Source organism: Oncorhynchus tshawytscha, linkage group LG01, assembly GCF_018296145.1.
Source record: "Oncorhynchus tshawytscha isolate Ot180627B linkage group LG01, Otsh_v2.0, whole genome shotgun sequence".
Lineage (NCBI taxonomy): Eukaryota > Metazoa > Chordata > Actinopteri > Salmoniformes > Salmonidae > Oncorhynchus > Oncorhynchus tshawytscha.
The window spans coordinates 48,568,995-48,586,111 of NC_056429.1; positions in this window are offsets into that span (position 1 = coordinate 48,568,995).

A 17,117-nucleotide genomic window follows, 5' to 3' on the forward strand; every position below is an offset into this window, starting at 1 on the left:
CCCCATTGAGACCGTGTCTGTGCCTCGACCTAGGTTGGGCAAAACTAAACATGGCGGTGTTCGCCTTAGCAATCTCACTAGGATAAAGACCTCCTCCATTCCTGTCGTTATTGAAAGAGATCATGATACCTCACACTTCACAATAGGGCTACTTAATGTTAGATCCCTTACTTCAAAGGCAATTATAGTCAATGAACTAATCACTGATCATAATCTTGATGTGATTGGCCTGACTGAAACATGGCTTAAGCCTGATGAATTTACTGTGTTAAATGAGGCCTCACCTCCTGGCTACACTAATGACCATATCCCGCATCCCGCAAAGGCGGAGGTGTTGCTAACATTTACGATAGCAAATTTCAATTTACAAAATAAAAATGACGTTTTTGTCTTTTGAGCTTCTAGTCATGAAATCTATGCAGCCTACTCAATCACTTTTTATAGCTACTGTTTACAGTCCTCCTGAGCCATATACAGCGTTCCTCATTGAGTTCCCTGAATTTCTATCGGACCTTGTAGTCATAGCAGATAATATTCTAATCTTTGGTGACTTTAATATTCACATGGAAAAGTCCACAGACCCACTCCAAAAGGCTTTCGGAGCCATCATCGACTTTTTGTTTTGTCCAACATGTCTCTGGACCCACTCACTGTCACAGTCATACTCTGGAACTAGTTTTTAGTCTGCACAACTCTGCCAGGACCTAGGATCAAGAGAGACGCTCAAGTGTTTTAGTATTATATCTCTTGAAACAATGATGAAAATAATCATGGCCTCTAAATCTTCAAGCTGCATACTGGACCCTATTCCAACTAAACTACTGAAAGAGCTGCTTCCTGTGCTTGGCCCTCCTATGTTGAACATAATAAACGGCTCTCTATCCACCGGATGTGTACCAAACTCACTAAAAGGGGCAGTAATAAAGCCTCTCTTGAAAAAGCCAATCCTTGACCCAGAAAATATAAAAAACTATCGGCCTATATCGAATCTTCCATTCCTATCAATTTTTTTTTGAAAAGGCTGTTGTGCAGCAACTCACTGCCTTCCTGAAGACAAACAATGTATACGAAATGCTTCAGTCTGGTTTTAGACCCCATCATAGCACTGAGACTGCACTTGTGAAGGTTGGTAAATGACCTTTTAATGGCATCAGACCGAGGCTCTGCATCTGTCCTCGTGCTCCTAGACCTTAGTGCTGCTTTTGATACCATCGATCACCACATTCTTTTGGAGAGATTGGAAACCTAAATTGGTCTACACGGACAAGTTCTGGCCTGGTTTAGATCTTATCTGTCGGAAAGATATCAGTTTGTCTCTGTGAATGGTTTGTCCTCTGACAAATCAACTGTAAATTTCGGTGTACCTCAAGGTTCCGTTTTAGGACCACTATTGTTTTCACTATATATTTTACCTCTTGGGGATGTCATTCGAAAACATAATGTTAACTTTGACACACAGCTGTACATTTCAATGAAACATGGTGAAGCCCCAAAATTGCCCTCGCTAGAAGCATATGTGTTTCAGACATAAGGAAGTGGATGGCTGCAAACCTTCTACTTTTAAACTCGGACAAATCAGAGATGCTTGTTCTAGGTCCCAAGAAACAAAGAGATCTTCTGTTGAATCTGACAATTAATCTTAATGGTTGTACAGTCGTCTCAAATAAAACTGTGAAGGACCTCGGCGTTACTCTGGACCCTGATCTCTCTTTTGAAGAACATATCGAGACCATTTCAAGGACAGGTTTTTCCATCTACGTAACATTGCAAAAATCAGAAAATTTCTGTCCAAAAATGAGGCAGAAAAATTAATCCATGCTTTTGTCACTTCTAGGTTAGACCACTGCAATGCTCTACTTTCCGGGCTACCCGGATAAAGCACTAAATAAACTTCAGTTAGTGCTAAATACGGCTGCTAGAATCCTGACTAGAACCAAAAGAATTTGATCATATTACTCCGGTGCTAGCCTCCCTACACTGGCTTCCTGTCAAGGCAAGGGCTGATTTCAAGGTTTTACTGCTAACCTACAAAGCATTACATGGGCTTGCTCCTACCTCTCTCTCTGATTTGGTCCTGCCGTACATACCTACACGTACGCTACGGTCACAAGACGCAGGCCTCTTAATTGTCCCTAGAATTTCTAAGCAAACAGCTGGAGGCAGGGCTTTCTCCTATAGAGCTCCATTTTTATGGAATGGTCTGCCTACCCATGTAAGAGACGCAAACTCGGTCTCAACCTTTAAGTATTTACTGAAGACTCATCTCTTCAGTGGGTCATATGATTGAGTGTAGTCTGGCCCAGGAGTGGGAAGGTGAACGGAAAGGCTCTGGAGCAACGAACCGCCCTTGCTGTCTCTGCCTGGCCGGTTCTCCTCTTTCCACTGGGATTATCTGCCTCTAATCCTATTACAGGGGCTGAGTCACTGGCTTACTGGGGCTCTTTCATACCGTCCCTGGGAGGGGTGCGTCACTTGAGTGGGTTTTGTCACTGATGTGATCTTCCTGTCTGGGTTGGCGCCCCCCCTTTGGGTTGTGCCGTGGCGGAGATCTTTGTGTGCCATACTCGGCCTCGTCTCAGGATGGTAAGTTGGTGGTTGAAGATATCCCTCTAGTGGTGTGGGGGCTGTGCTTTGGCAAAGTGGGTGAGGTTATATCATTCCTGTTTGGCCCTGTCGGGGGGGTGTCCTCGGATGGGGCCACAGTGTCTCCTGACCCCTCCTGTCTCAGCCGCCAGTATTTATGCTGCAGTAGTGTATGTGTCGGGGGGCTAGGGTCAGTTTGTTAGTTTGTTATACTTCTCCTGTCCTATTCGGTGTCCTGTGTGCATTTAAGTGTGCTCTCTCTAATTCTCTCTTTCTCTCTTTCTTTCTCTCTCTCGGAGGACCTGAGCCCTAGGACCATGCCTCAGGACTACCTGACAATGACTCCTTGCTGTCCTGAGTCCACCTGGCCGTGCTGCTGCTCCAGTTTCAACTCTTCTGCCTTATTATTATTGGACCATGCTGGTCATTTATGAACATTTGAACATCTTGGCCATGTTCTGTTATAATCTCCACCCGGCACAGCCAGAAGAGGACTGGCCACCCCACATAGCCTGGTTCCTCTCTAGGTTTCTTCCTAGGTTTTGGCCTTTCTAGGGAGTTTTTCCTAGCCACCGTGCTTCTACACCTGCATTGCTTGCTGTTTGGGGTTTTAGGCTGGGTTTCTGTACAGCACTTTGAGATATCAGCTGATGTACGAAGGGCTATAAAATACATTTGATTTGATTTTGATTTGATTTGTTACTAGTCCAACACTCTAACCACTAGGCTACCTTGCCATAACACAACAAATGCAGGGCTGCCAACATCCGATATGAATTCCTCTACCCAGCCCGCTTTAAGGTGACAGTCGGGGGATCAACACATACGTTTGACAACCCAAAAGAGGCCAATCTGTTCTTGTCAGCAATTCCCTGGCTAAGGAATCAGAACGGCTGGGTCAACTGGCTAAATGGCCAAATACAGGCCAGGAATGTCCTGCCTATGTCTTTTCGATCAGAAGATCAGAAATCGGGACTTATATGATGGGTGAGATGTTGTGGCTTATATAGCATTGTTTAGCCTATCATGTTTTAGCACCACTGACCCCCTAATGTGAGAGTGTTATTTAATATTAGTTTATATGTGGAGCATCTATAGACAACTAGTTAATTCAAGCTGTATGTCTAGACACCCTAAGGTTTGTGTGTTAGTCAAGGAGTGCTTCGTTTGTGGAAGTCACTCAGTAAAGTGACGGGAGGGGGGATGGGGTCTGTGTTTTATGTTCACATTTATTAATACAGGTGGCATGACAAGCTCCCGCATGGCGGAACATTTTTCTTTTGGGCTTTGTATGACAGCAACAATTTTCTCTAAAATAAGAAATGCAACATAGTGACCGAGCACAGAGTAGACCTAGTGGAATTAAGATAGTCAGCTGGAACTGTATTGGCTTAGGGCATGTCGTGAAACGAGCTAAGGTTTTTTTCATCTTAAATCACTGGGGGCTGACATAGTGCTTCTTCAAGAAACTCATATTAAAACGTTTAGCTCAGGACAAGCTACGACTCGGCTGGATCGGTCAGATATACCAGTCTAACTTTGATGCAAAAGTGAGAGGGGTAGCAATCCGTATAAGGAAAAACATTCCTTTCGTTTACTCATCCTCGATTTCAGATCCTAATGGTAGGGAACTTATTGTGGCTGCTACACTGAATTCGAAACCATGACCTTGGTCAATTTATATGGACCCAACTTCGATGATCCATTATTTTTTCAAAGGGTATTTAAGGCCATACCAAATATCTCGGATACAAATATGATTGTTGCAGATGACTTTAACTGTACGTTAGATCCTCTTTTAGATAAACAGCTATCAAGTTCACTTCAACAATCAAATGCCAGTGTCTGTCTATATACATTGATGACAAACCTTAACATTGTTGATATTTGGAGACTGACGCACCCAACAGATAGGGATTATTCTTTTTTTTCATCAGTTCATAAATCATATTCCAGAACTCTCCTCTGTCCATGGTTCTGAAACTCGATAATATGTTTACAGGTCGGCGACCATGGCGCGACCGTGGCGCTTAGACGCATACCTGTGTGAGTTACATTTTGTTTTGTCATGTAAATTGGCCATCAGTACAATGAATGTCAATGTTTGTATTGCTGTCTTTTTACATAAATTTTTTGGGAAAATAATAAACATATAAAAAAGAAAAGAAAAAAAGAATCTCCAATCCAAAATCAAATCTGGAATCGGCTTCCTGTTCCACAACAAAGCATCCTTCACTCATGCTGCCAAACATACCCTCATAAAACTGACCATTCTACCGATCCTCGACTTCGGCGATGTCATTTACAAAATAGCCTCCAACACTCTACTCAACAAATTGGATGCAGTCTATCACAGTGCCATCCGTTTTGTCACCAAAGCCCCATATACTACCCACCACTGTGACCTGTATGCTCTCATTGGCTGGCCCTCGCTTCATACTCGTTGCCGAACCCACTGGCTCCAGGTCATCTACAAGTCTCTGCTAGGTAAAGCCCCGCCTTATCTCAGCTCACTGGTCAACATAGCAGCACCCACCCGTAGCACGCGCTCCAGCAGGAATATCTCACTGGTCACCCCCAAAGCCAATTCTTCCTTTGGCCGCCTTTCCTTCCAGTTCTCTGCTGCCAATGACTGGAACAAACTACAAAAATCACTGAAGCTGGAGACTCATATCTCCCGCACTAGCTTTAAGCACCAGTTGTCAGAGAAGCTCACAGAGCAGCACCTGTACATAGCCCATCTGTAAATAGCCCATCCAACTACCTCATCACCATAATGTATTTATTTGTTTATCTTGCTCCTTTACACCCCAGTATCTCTACTTGCACATTCATCTTCTGCACATCTATCATTGAAGTGTTTAATTGCTATATTGTAATTACTTTGCTACTGTGGCGTATTTATTGCCTTTACCTCCCTTATCCTACCTCATTTTCAAAGACTGTATATATACTTTTCCACTGTATTATTGACTGTATGTTTGTTTATTCCATGTGTAACTCTGTGTTGTTGTACGTATGTGTCAAATGGCTTTGCTTTATCTTGGCCAGGTCGCAGTTGTAAATGAGAACTTGTTCTCAACTAACCTACCTGGTTAAATAAAGGTGAAATAAATAAAATTTAAAAACATTATAACATTATTTAGTCCTTCATATGAACCCCGGTAAGTGATTCACAATTTAGAATAGTTTGGACATAAACATTCTGTCATGGAGAAGTGGGTTTGGATCCCACTTCTGACACCATGTTATGTTATTAGCTATATGGAGGAGTCAAAGAGATGTGAGTCAAGTTAAAATGTTTACTTAGGAAATAATTTGACAACAATAAAGGTCATGCATCCAGGGTCTTGACCAAGTCATCATTACCACTTCATTATGAGATTGTACTCAACGTTAGTCGAGCTATTCATAAGAAAACGATTACCTGTTCAATGGCTTAAATCTAAAACGAATAGTGATGTTGCATGTAGGGGTAGGGTGAAAATAATTATAGACTGCTGGACAATACTTTCATTACGCCAAATCTTCTTGATACGACTGAGTTTGGTGCCATGTGTCCCTAATATGTATGGTATTACGTGTTGGTTACACAGACCAAAATGTAAACAGGTAATTACATAAACTGCAAGCAGGCTATAAAACCTGTAAGTAACAATATGTATCTATTACACTGTAAATAATCTATGCCTGCCTATGTAACTACCATGTCAATACCAGAGGATGCTCGTTCAAGGAGGAGCAGGAGAATGGTCTTCCATATAAATGAATTGCTGCTTGCACAAGGATTATACAACAGCATGGTACCTGAGCCAGTCAAACATCAGCTCTCAGAACTTAAAGATAAGATATTCAATTGGAAATATGTTCTAGTCAATGCAAACAATCACGTAATAATATTATTGGGCAAATATAGTATTTGTATAGTATTTCCACTCAAATAATAACCTCTCGTGTCTCTAAAGAATAACTGATATCTGAAAATATCACGGCTCAGGATAAGACCCAGACGTAGACAGTTCAAATCACAGATGCAAAAGACAGGTCAAGGGCAGGCAGAGGTCCGTAATCCAGAGGTCCATAAATCCAGGGCAGAGTCAGTAAGGTATAGAATGGTGGGTAGGCTCGGGTCAGGGCAGACATAGGTCAGTAATCCAGGGTAGTGGCATACAGGTACAGAACGGCAGGCTCAGGGTCAGGACAGGCAAAGTGCTCAAAACCGGAAAAACTAGAAAAACAAGGGCTAGAGAGAAAAAGGAGTACGGGAAAAACACACTGGTAGGCTTGATGAGACCAGACGAACTGGCAACAGACAAACAGAAAACACAGGTATAAATGCACATGGATAATGGGGAAAATGGGTGACACCTGCAGGGGGGTTGAGACAACCACAAGACAGGTGAAACAGATCAGGGTGTGACAGAAAAGTATTAAAGTTCATAACAGCACTACAGTAGTGTGCATGTTCCCTTGCTAACTTAAAGCGATTACTTACATATTTTGTTGAGCTAGAATTGCAGAGGTTCCATTCATCCTGAAAATATATGCTAGATTGCAAACACTTCAATTCAACACATATTACATTAATATTTTAAAAAATGTTTAGTGGAACATCCATTTAAGCCTGATGCAGAGTTAAAACACTTGCTGTGTAGTGACCTTGAATAGCAGTGCAATACAGTAATGAAGCAATGTAAAACGGGGTAATACAGGGTGATCATCCTGGTTGATTTATTTTACTGCAGCTACCAGGCAGTCTTCCAACGGCCCAGAATATCTACTGGTGGGTCATTAATGCCTCCTAACCTGACCGGGAGTATCACACGGCACTCATTACATACCAGATACGCTATAATAGCTACAGTAGATGCAGACCACAATACAGCCATACAGGGATGATCTAATACTACGGAATATCTACTTTCCATTAGTAATCCTGACCCGGTGGACACCCAGATTCTTTCATCAGTGTCACGCCCTGTCCTTAGTTATCTTTGTTTTCTTTATTATTTTGGTTAGGTCAGGGTGTGACATGGGGGATTTATGTGTTTTGTCTTGTCTAGGGGTTTGTATGTTTATGGGGCTGTTCCCTGTCTAGGTAAATTGTATGTCTATGGTTGCCTAGATTGGTTCTCAATTAGAGGCAGCTGTCTATCGTTGTCTCTGATTGGGAACCATATTTAGGCAGCCATATTCTTTGGGTATTTTGTGGGTGATTGTTTCCTGTGTCTTTGTTTGTGCCACACGGGACTGTTTCATTAACAGTTCACTTTGTTATTTTGTATACGTGTTCAAGTTTTTCACATTAAAACCATGGACACTTACCACGCCGCATATTGGTCCGATCCTTGTTTCACCTCTTCTGAGGAAGAGGAGGAAATCTGCTGTGACAGAATCACCCACCAAAACAGGACCAAGCAGCGTGGTGACAGGCAGCGGCAGGAGGAGCAGCGCAATCAGGACTTGGGAGGAGATCCTAGACGGGAAAGGACCCTGGGCACAGCCAGGAGAATATCGCCGCCCCAAAGAAGAGCTGGAGGCAGCGAAGGCGGAGAGGCGCTGGTATGAGGAGGCAGCACGGCAGCGCGGATGGAAGCCCGAGAGTCAGCCCCAAAAATGTATTGGGGGCGGCACACAGGAAGTGTGGCGAAGCCAGGTAGGAGACCTGTGCCAACTCCCTGTGCTTACCGGAGGGCGACAGAGACCGGGCAGGCACCGTGCTATGCTGTGGAGCGCACGGTGTCCCCAGTGCGGGTGCATAGCCCGGTGCGCTACATACCAGCTCCTCGTATCGGCCGGGCTAGAGTGGGCATCGAGCCAGGTGCCATGAAGCCGGCACTACGAATCTGATCTCCAGTGCGTCTCCTTGGGCCGGCGTACATGGCACCAGCCTTGCGCATGGTGTCCCCGGTTCGCCTGCACAGCCCAGTGCGGGCTATTCCACCTCGCCGCACTGGCAGGGCGACCGAGAGCATTCAACCAGGTAAGGTTGGGCAGGCTCGGGGCTCAAGAGCTCCAGTGCGCCTGCACGGTCCGGTCTATCCTGTGCCACCTCCACGCACCAGCCCTCCTGTGGCAGCCCCCCGCACCAGGCTTCCTGTGCGTGTCCAGAGCCCAGTACTCCCTGTTCCTCCTCCCCGCACCCGCCCTGAGGTGCGTGTCCTCTGCCCAGTACCACCAGTGCCGGCACCACGCACCAGGCCTACAGTGTGCCTCGCCTGTCCAGAGCTGCTAGAGTCTCCCGCCTGTCCAGAGCTGCTAGAGTCTCCCGCCTGTCCAGAGCTGCTAGAGTCTCCCGCCTGTCCAGAGCTGCTAGAGTCTCCCGCCTGTCCAGAGCTGGCCAGTCTGCCAGGATCCGCCAGAGCCGCCAGTCAGCCAGGATCCGCCAGAGCCGCCAGTCAGCCAGGATCCGCCAGAGCCGCCAGTCTGCCAGGATCCGCCAGAGCCGCCAGTCTGCCAGGATCCGCCAGAGCCGCCAGTCAGCCAGGATCCGCCAGAGCCGCCAGTCAGCCAGGATCCGCCAGAGCCGCCAGTCAGCCAGGATCCGCCAGAGCCACCAGTCAGCCAGGATCCGCCAGAGCCGTCAACCAGCCTGAGCTACCTCTCAGTCCTGAGCTACCCCGCAGTCCTGAGCTACCCCACAGTCCTGAGCTACCCCGCAGTCCTGAGCTACCCCGCAGTCCTGAGCTACCCCGCAGTCCGGAGCTGCCCCTCAGTCCAGTGGGGCCATTTAGTAGGGTTGCCAATCCTAGGTTGGCGGCGATGGTCGCCGTTCCTAGGATGCCACAAAAGCGGACTAAGACTATGGTGGAGTGGGGTCCAGTGGGCGCCTCTTCAACCTCAGGAGGCTGAAGAAATTCGGCTTGTCACCAAAAGCACTCACAAACTTCTACAGATGCACAATCGAAAGCATCCTGGCGGGCTGTATCACCGCCTGGTACGGCAACTGCTCCGCCCACAACCGTAAGGCTCTCCAGAGGGTAGTGAGGTCTGCACAACGCATCACCGGGGGCAAACTACCTGCCCTCCAGGACACCTACACCACCCGATGTTACAGGAAGGCCATAAAGATCATCAAGGGGACCAGAGGACATTTCTCCAAAAAGTACAATCCTTATCCCCATGTGCAGTTGCAAACCGTAGTCTGGCTATTTTATAGCGGTTTTGGAGCCGTGGCTTCTTCCTTCTTCTTTGCGGCCTTTCAGGTAATGTCGATTTAGGACTTGTTTCATTGTGGATATAGATACTTTTGTACCTGTTTCCTCCAGCATCTTCAGAAGGTCCGTTGCTGTTGTTCTGGGATTGATTTGCACTTTTCACACCAATGTATGTTCAACTCTAGGAGACAAAGTGTCTCCTTCCTTAGCGGTATGATGGCTGCGTGGTCCCATGGTGTTTTTACTTGCGTACTATTGTTTGTACAGATGAACGTTGTACCTTCAGGCATTTGGAAATTGCTCCCAAGGATGAACCAGACTTGTGGAGGTCTACATTTTTTTTCTGAGGTCTTGGCTGATTTCTTTTAATTTTCCCATGATGTCAAGCAAAGAGGCACTGAGTTTGAAGGTAGGCCTTGAAATACATCCACAGGTACACCTCCAATTGACTCAAATGATGTCAATTAGCCTATCAGAAGCTTCTAAAGCCATGCCATCATTTTCTGGAATTTTCCAAGCTGTTTAAAGGCACAGTCAACTTAGCGTATGTAAACTTCTGACCCACTTGAATTATGATCCAGTGAATTATAAGTGATATAATCTGTCTGTAACAGTTGTTAGAGAAATTACTTGTGTCATGCACAAAGCAGATGTCCTAACCGACTTGCCAAAACTATAGTTTGTTAACAAGAAATTTGTGGAGTGGTTGAAAAACGAGTTTTAATGACTCCAACCTAAGTGTACGTAAACGTCCGACTGCAACTGTATATTAAATTACACAGTTACGTAAATAATCAGACCCTTAACTCTGTACTTTGTTGAAGCACCTTTGACAGCGATTACAGCCTCAAGTCTTCTTGGGTATGACGCTACAAGCTTGACAGACCTGTATTTGGAGAGTTTCTCTCATTCTTCTCTGCAGATCCTCTCAAGCTCTGCCAGGATGGAATGGGAGCGTCTCTCCAGAGATGTTGGTTTGGGTTTAAGTCTGGGCTCTGCCTGGGCCACTCAAGGACATTCAGAAACTTGTCCTGAAGAAACTGCTGCTTTGTCTTGGTTGTGTGCTTAGGGTTGTTTTCCTGTCGGAAGGTGAACCTTTGACCCCAGTCTGAGGTCCTGAGCGCTCTGGAGCAGGTTTTCATTAAGGATTTCTCTGTACTTTGCTTCGTTCATCTTTCCCTTATTCCTGACTAGTCTCCCAGCCCCTGCCGCTGAAAAACAACACCACAGCATGATGCTGACACCAACACGCTTCACTGTAGGGATGGTGGCAGGTTTCCTCCAGACGTGACGCTTGGCATTCAGGCCAAATAGTTCAATCTTGGTTTCATCAGACCGGAGAATCTTGGACTGAGAGTCCTTTAGGTGCCTTTTAGCAAACTCCAAGCAGGCTCTCTTGTCTTTTACTGAGGAGTGGCTTCCGTCAAGCCACTCTACCATAAATGTCTGATTGGTGGAATGCTTCAGAAATGGTTGTCCTTCTGGAAGGTTCTCCCATCTCCACAGAGGAACTCTGGAGCTCTGTAAGAGTGACCATCAGGTTCTTGGTCACCTGACCAAAGTCCTTCTCCCCCGATTGCTCAGTTTGGCTTGGTGGCCAGCTCTAGGATGAATCTTGGTGGTTCCAAACTTCTTCCATTTAAGAATGATGGAGGCCACTGTGTTCTTGGGGACCATCAATGCTGCTGATTTTTTTTCTTTACCCTTCCCCAGATCTGTGCCTCGACAAAATCCAATCTCGGAGCTCTACAGACAATTTCTTCGACCTCAGGGCTTGGTTTTTCCTCAGACAAACTGTGGGACCTTATATTGACAGGTGTGTGACCTTTCCAAATCATGTCCAATCAATTGAATTTACCACACGTGGACTCCAATCAAGTTGTAGAAACATCTCAAGGATGATCAATGCAAACAGGATGCACCTGAGCTCAATTTCGAGTCTCATAGCAAAGGGTCTGAACACTTTTGAAAAAGTATTTCTGTTTTTTTATTTCTAAAAACCTATTTTCGCTTTGTCATTATGGGTTATTGTGTTCAGATTGATGTGGGATATATATATATTTTTAACAATTTTAGAAAAAGGCTATAACGTAACAAAATGTGGAAAAAGTCAAATTGTCTGTATAATTTCCAGTACAGTGTATGCCAATTAAGAATGATCGGGATGTTTAGGTGGCCATGATGGAATGTGGCCAGGTTGGGAATTTGGTCATTACACTGGCCTGCGAGGATCAGGTTACCATATATCAACTCTACAGAGCTCTCTCTCTCCCGCATGGAGAACTCTTTTTATTTATTTAAATATTTTTTAGATATATTGACTTTCAATGTAGTTGAGTTGGATGGGGAGATCCTCGCCGTATTTGCGTAGGTTTGATTGTGGATTTTATGACACCTCAGGCAGCAGAGGAATCCTTTTTCCTCAAGTGTTGGGGATTGGAATGTCTGTGTGGGCCTTATGGAGAGTCTACCTCAGAACTGTAACAGGCAATACATGGACTTAGGACATTATGCTTCATCAGCCAAAATGGTGTTAACAAGGACAGATGGAATATGAAAATAAATGTTGATTTTGTGATGTCATTAAAAGTTAAATGAGGATGTTATAAAAATATCCAGATTAGAGAGAATGTTTTTGTGACAATGAACTGTGACTTTAGTCTAAACAGGATCATAGTAAATTCTAATACCTTGCCTAGTAACAAGCAACGCCCCAGGGAACCCAGAGAGTGGGTTCAGTTTTTGATTTGTTAAAAAAGTTTGAAATATCCAATAAATGTCGTTCCACTTCATGATTGTGTCCCACTTGTTGTTGATTCTTCACAAAAAAATACAGTTTTATATCTTTATGTTTGAAGCCTGAAATGTGGCAAAAGGTCGCAAAGTTCAAGGGGGCTGAATACTTTCGCAAGGCATTGTATATGCATAGTCGAGCATCTTTTCTTGACAAAATATCTTGTTTAAAACGGGAACGTTTTTCATCCAAAAATTAAAAGCGCGCCCCCTATATCGAAGAAGTTAAGTCACCAGTTGCCTACATGGCCCTCCTACCCACACTGAGAGCGTCAACATGGCTGATTATTCTCCTCAGAAGCCCACTCTCACAGAACGAGTGCAAGGAAACAGCCAACTAAGAGAAAGGACATTGTGACATCTGTGGACAATCAGAGACTTACATCCGATAACAAAGGAGACGGCCATCGAAAGAACAAGGTGTCGGCCGAACCTATCCCACTAAGCGGAACTCAGCAAACAAAGAGATACCCAATGGATACCTTTGTAAATACATGCATTACAATTCTTACCCATAAGATAATTTGTGGCGAGATGTCAGGGCTAAAACTAAGCATAGTTTACAAATGTATCCAAGTGTTGCGTTTCTCTCTTTAAATCTCCATCTTGTGTGACACGTGTCAAATTGTTTTGGTCCGCTAGTGACATGTCATCATTATATTAAGTTCTAATCAATAACCTAGACTGTGTGTGTGTGTATCTTATGTTACCATTTCGCTTGTTAGTAAATAAATAATCAACTCAATTTGTGTGGTACGGAATGATTAGTGAGACTTTGTGCAGATTTAAAGGACTATGCAACATTCAGAATGAGGTTGATATAAGGAAATGGTGGACTGCTATGATATTGAGATTCTGATATTTTCTTTGTGTTAATTCGGGAAATGGTAACTCATTAAACAATTTTCCCGTGGTGCCCCAGGTTACTGAGTTAATTATTACATGATTAATTTAATCACATAATAATAAACATAAGTAATTATTTCGATAAATTGCATGTCATCACATTAACGATTGCAACGACGCCCCCGTGCGAGGAATCTACGATTAAACTATGCCTCACGGTTGAATTCAGTCCTTAGGAATTGTGTAGCACGATACTTATACACCAATAGCGCTATAGGCAGGATCATTGTTGAGTGGCGTGTGTGTGGTTCTTTTTCACCCAGATACTATTGGAGAGAGATTGCCTCATGTGTTGTATATCTGTTGAAAGTCAGTGTGTAGGGGATTTACTGAATACTATGAGCTAGGGCATATGTACCAGTTGATGCAGGCATTCTGAGAAATATACTAGCTTGGCCCAATGTAGTGTTATTTCTGTCTCTCGCGTTTAGAACCAAGTAGACTCGGTCATTATTAATTTCTCGAGCGAGGATATAGGGCAAGCCGATTGAAATTTGAGTAGAGATTAGCTTGACCAAGCGAATAATTATCTATCCGTCTCTCGCGTTTGCAGTGGTGTGAGTAGACCAATAGTGTATTTCTTTGTTTTCCACGGGTTCCGGTTAACATCTCGAAAAATATCGCCGAAAGGTTGAATGTGAGACGTCACTTAGTAAACCCGTTCTCTTGTTGGAGGGGACTTTTGACAATGCTAGAAAGTAAGATTCTGCACAAGTGAGGCTAGGCATTGCACCAAATGCTAAGCAAACAAGGGGGAGCAGCCATTTTTGTGTTTCCCTTTGTTCAAAGTGAAATCCTGCGCCGTGCGGGAATCAATTTTGATTTCAGCTTGTGCTATCAGTGACCTCTGATGGCGATGAATCTCCAGTAATTGTTTTTGGAATAGTTCAGGTTACACTGTATGATATACTTTTAAACTTTGCTAAGATAAAGCAATGCTTTTAGGTTCATTAAAGTTGAATTCCAAATAGTGAACACCCTAGTGGTGTAGTGGAGGATATGTGAAGGTATACGCAGTATTCCCACTTATTTTCAGTGGGCATTGTGTATGCTCACTTCTTAATCCCCACTGATACATATCAAAGATGTATAGTTGAGGTATACATTGTATCAATTAATAGGGCTGACAGAACAGATCAGAATGTTTAGCTTAAAATGTATTATTCTTCACATTTTAGGCACAGCAATGTACACACAGCAGTAGGCCTAAGAGTGAGTGTTTTACAAAATGCAGTTTGTGGGAAAACACTATTCTAAAAAGCACAACTCACAAGCAAGCAGTTTCATGGACAGAGATGGAAATATCAGTTAGAAAGAGGGGGGGGGGATTTAAAGATGCAAAAACTATCATGGGTTACTAATTTGAATAGGATAATGCCTTTGGCTGCTAGACAATGAAAGAATGTTGAAATAAAACCAGTAGGACAGAGAATGCATATAAGTAAGTCTTTATAAAAATAATTGCCTCCAAAATTAGAGTATACCCACTTTTCCAGGCACCATTAAACCACTGGAACACCCCTACTCTTACAATAAGTGCCATGGGATTTTGAATGAACACAGAGAGTTGGGACACCCATTTTAAAAGCCCAATCCGAAAGACGGCACCTTACGCAGGGTAATGTCCTCAAATGTATTAAAGGTTTAAAATGATTGTTTTATTCACATTTTACACCTGTTTAGGCTTCTTGCGATCAATTTGCAATTTAAAAATATTTGTTTTATTATGTTCCGGCCCCCCGACCATCTACTCAAGAAGATATTGGCCCTCGGCTGAATCTAGTTGATGAATCCTGCACTATGGTGTTGAATGCTGAGCTGTAGTCAATGAACAGTATTCTTACGTAGGTGTTCCTTTTGTCCAAGTGAGAAAGGGCAGTGGAGTGCAATGGATAATGCGTCATTTGTGGATCTGTTGGGGCAGTATGCGAATTGGAGTGGGTCCAGGGTGTCTGGGATGATGGTGTTGATGTGAGCATGGCTAGCCTTTCAAAGCATTTAATGGCTACAGATCTGAGTCCTATGGGGCGATAGTCATGTAGACAGGTTCTCTTGGCATTCTTTGGCACAGGGACTATTGTGGTCTGTTTGAAACATGTAGGTATTACAGACTGGGTCAGGGAGATGTTGAAAATGTCAGTGAAAACACTTGCCAGCTGGTCAGCACATGCTCTGAGTACACATCCTGGTAATCCACCTGGCCCTGGGGCCTTGTGAATGTTAACCTGTTTAAAGGTCTGACTCACATCGGCTACAGAGAGCTTGATCACACAGTCCTCTGTAACAGCTGGTGCTCTCACGCATGGTTCAGTGATGCTTGGCTCAAAGCGAGCTTAGAAGGCACTTAGCTCGTCAGGTAGGCTTGCGTCACTGGACATCTCGCGGCTGGGTTTCACTTTGCAAACCACAATAGTTTGCCAGCGCTGCCACATCTGACGAGCGTCAGAGCCGGTGTAGTAGGATTCAATCTAAATCCTGTATTGACGCTTTGCTTGTTTGATGGTTCCTTGGAGGACGTAGTGGGATTTCTTTCAAGCGTTCGGGTTAGTGTCCCGCTCCTTGAAAGTGGCAGCTCTATCCATGGCTTCTGGTTGGAATATGTACATACAGTCACTGTGGGCACGACTTCGTCAATGCACTTATTAATGAAGCTGGTGACTGATGTGGTAAACACCTCAATGCCATCGGATGAGTCAAGGAACAAATTCCAGTCTGTGCTAGAGATACAGTCCTGTAGCTTAGCATCCGCTTCATCGGTCCAATCCCTTATTGAGCGCATCACTGGTACTTCCTGTTTGAGTTTTTGATTCTAAGCAGGAATCAGGAGGATAGAGATATGGTCAGATTTGCCAAGTGGAGGATGAGGATAATCATTGCATGTGTGTGGAGGAAAGGTGATCTAGAGTTTTTCCACCTCTAGTTGCACATGTGACATGCTGGTAGAAGTTAGACAAAACGTATTTCAGTTTTCTTGCATTGAAAGCACAAGTCACTAGGAGTGTTGCCTCTGGATGTACATTTTCTTGTTTGCTTATGGTCCTATACAGCTCGTTGAGTGCAGTCTTAGTGCCAGCGTTGGTTTGTGGAGGTAAATAGACAGCTACAAAATATATAGCTGAAAATTCTCTTGATAAAAAGTATGGTCTACAGCTTATCATGAGGTATTCTAACTCAGGCGAGCAGAACTTTGACACTTCCTTAATATTACACAAAGAGCAGAAGCTGTTGTTTAAGTGATATACACCATCCCCCTTGAACTTACCCAACGCTGCTGTTCGGTCCTGACGATGCATAGAAAAACAGCTACAATATTATCCATGTCCTTGTTCAGCCAAGTTTCAGAGATACATAGGATATTACAGTTCTTCAAGTCCCGTCGATAGGATCTCGTGTGATTGTACATTTGCCAATAGAACAGAGGGTAGAGGCGGAATATTTACTTATTGTCATAGTTTCATCAGGGTACCCGCACGTCGGCCTCTATATCGCTGTCTCCTCATCTTCCAAGTGTCGCGATCAGAGACTAAAATTTTTTTTTTTAAACGATATTCAAACACCTCACACGTCTAGTGTTTGAGGGCGAAAATGTCAAAAGGACTCATACCTCTATACTAGCTTGGCCCAATGTAGTGTTATTTCTGTCTCTCACGTTTAGGACCAAGTAGACTCCGGGTGAGC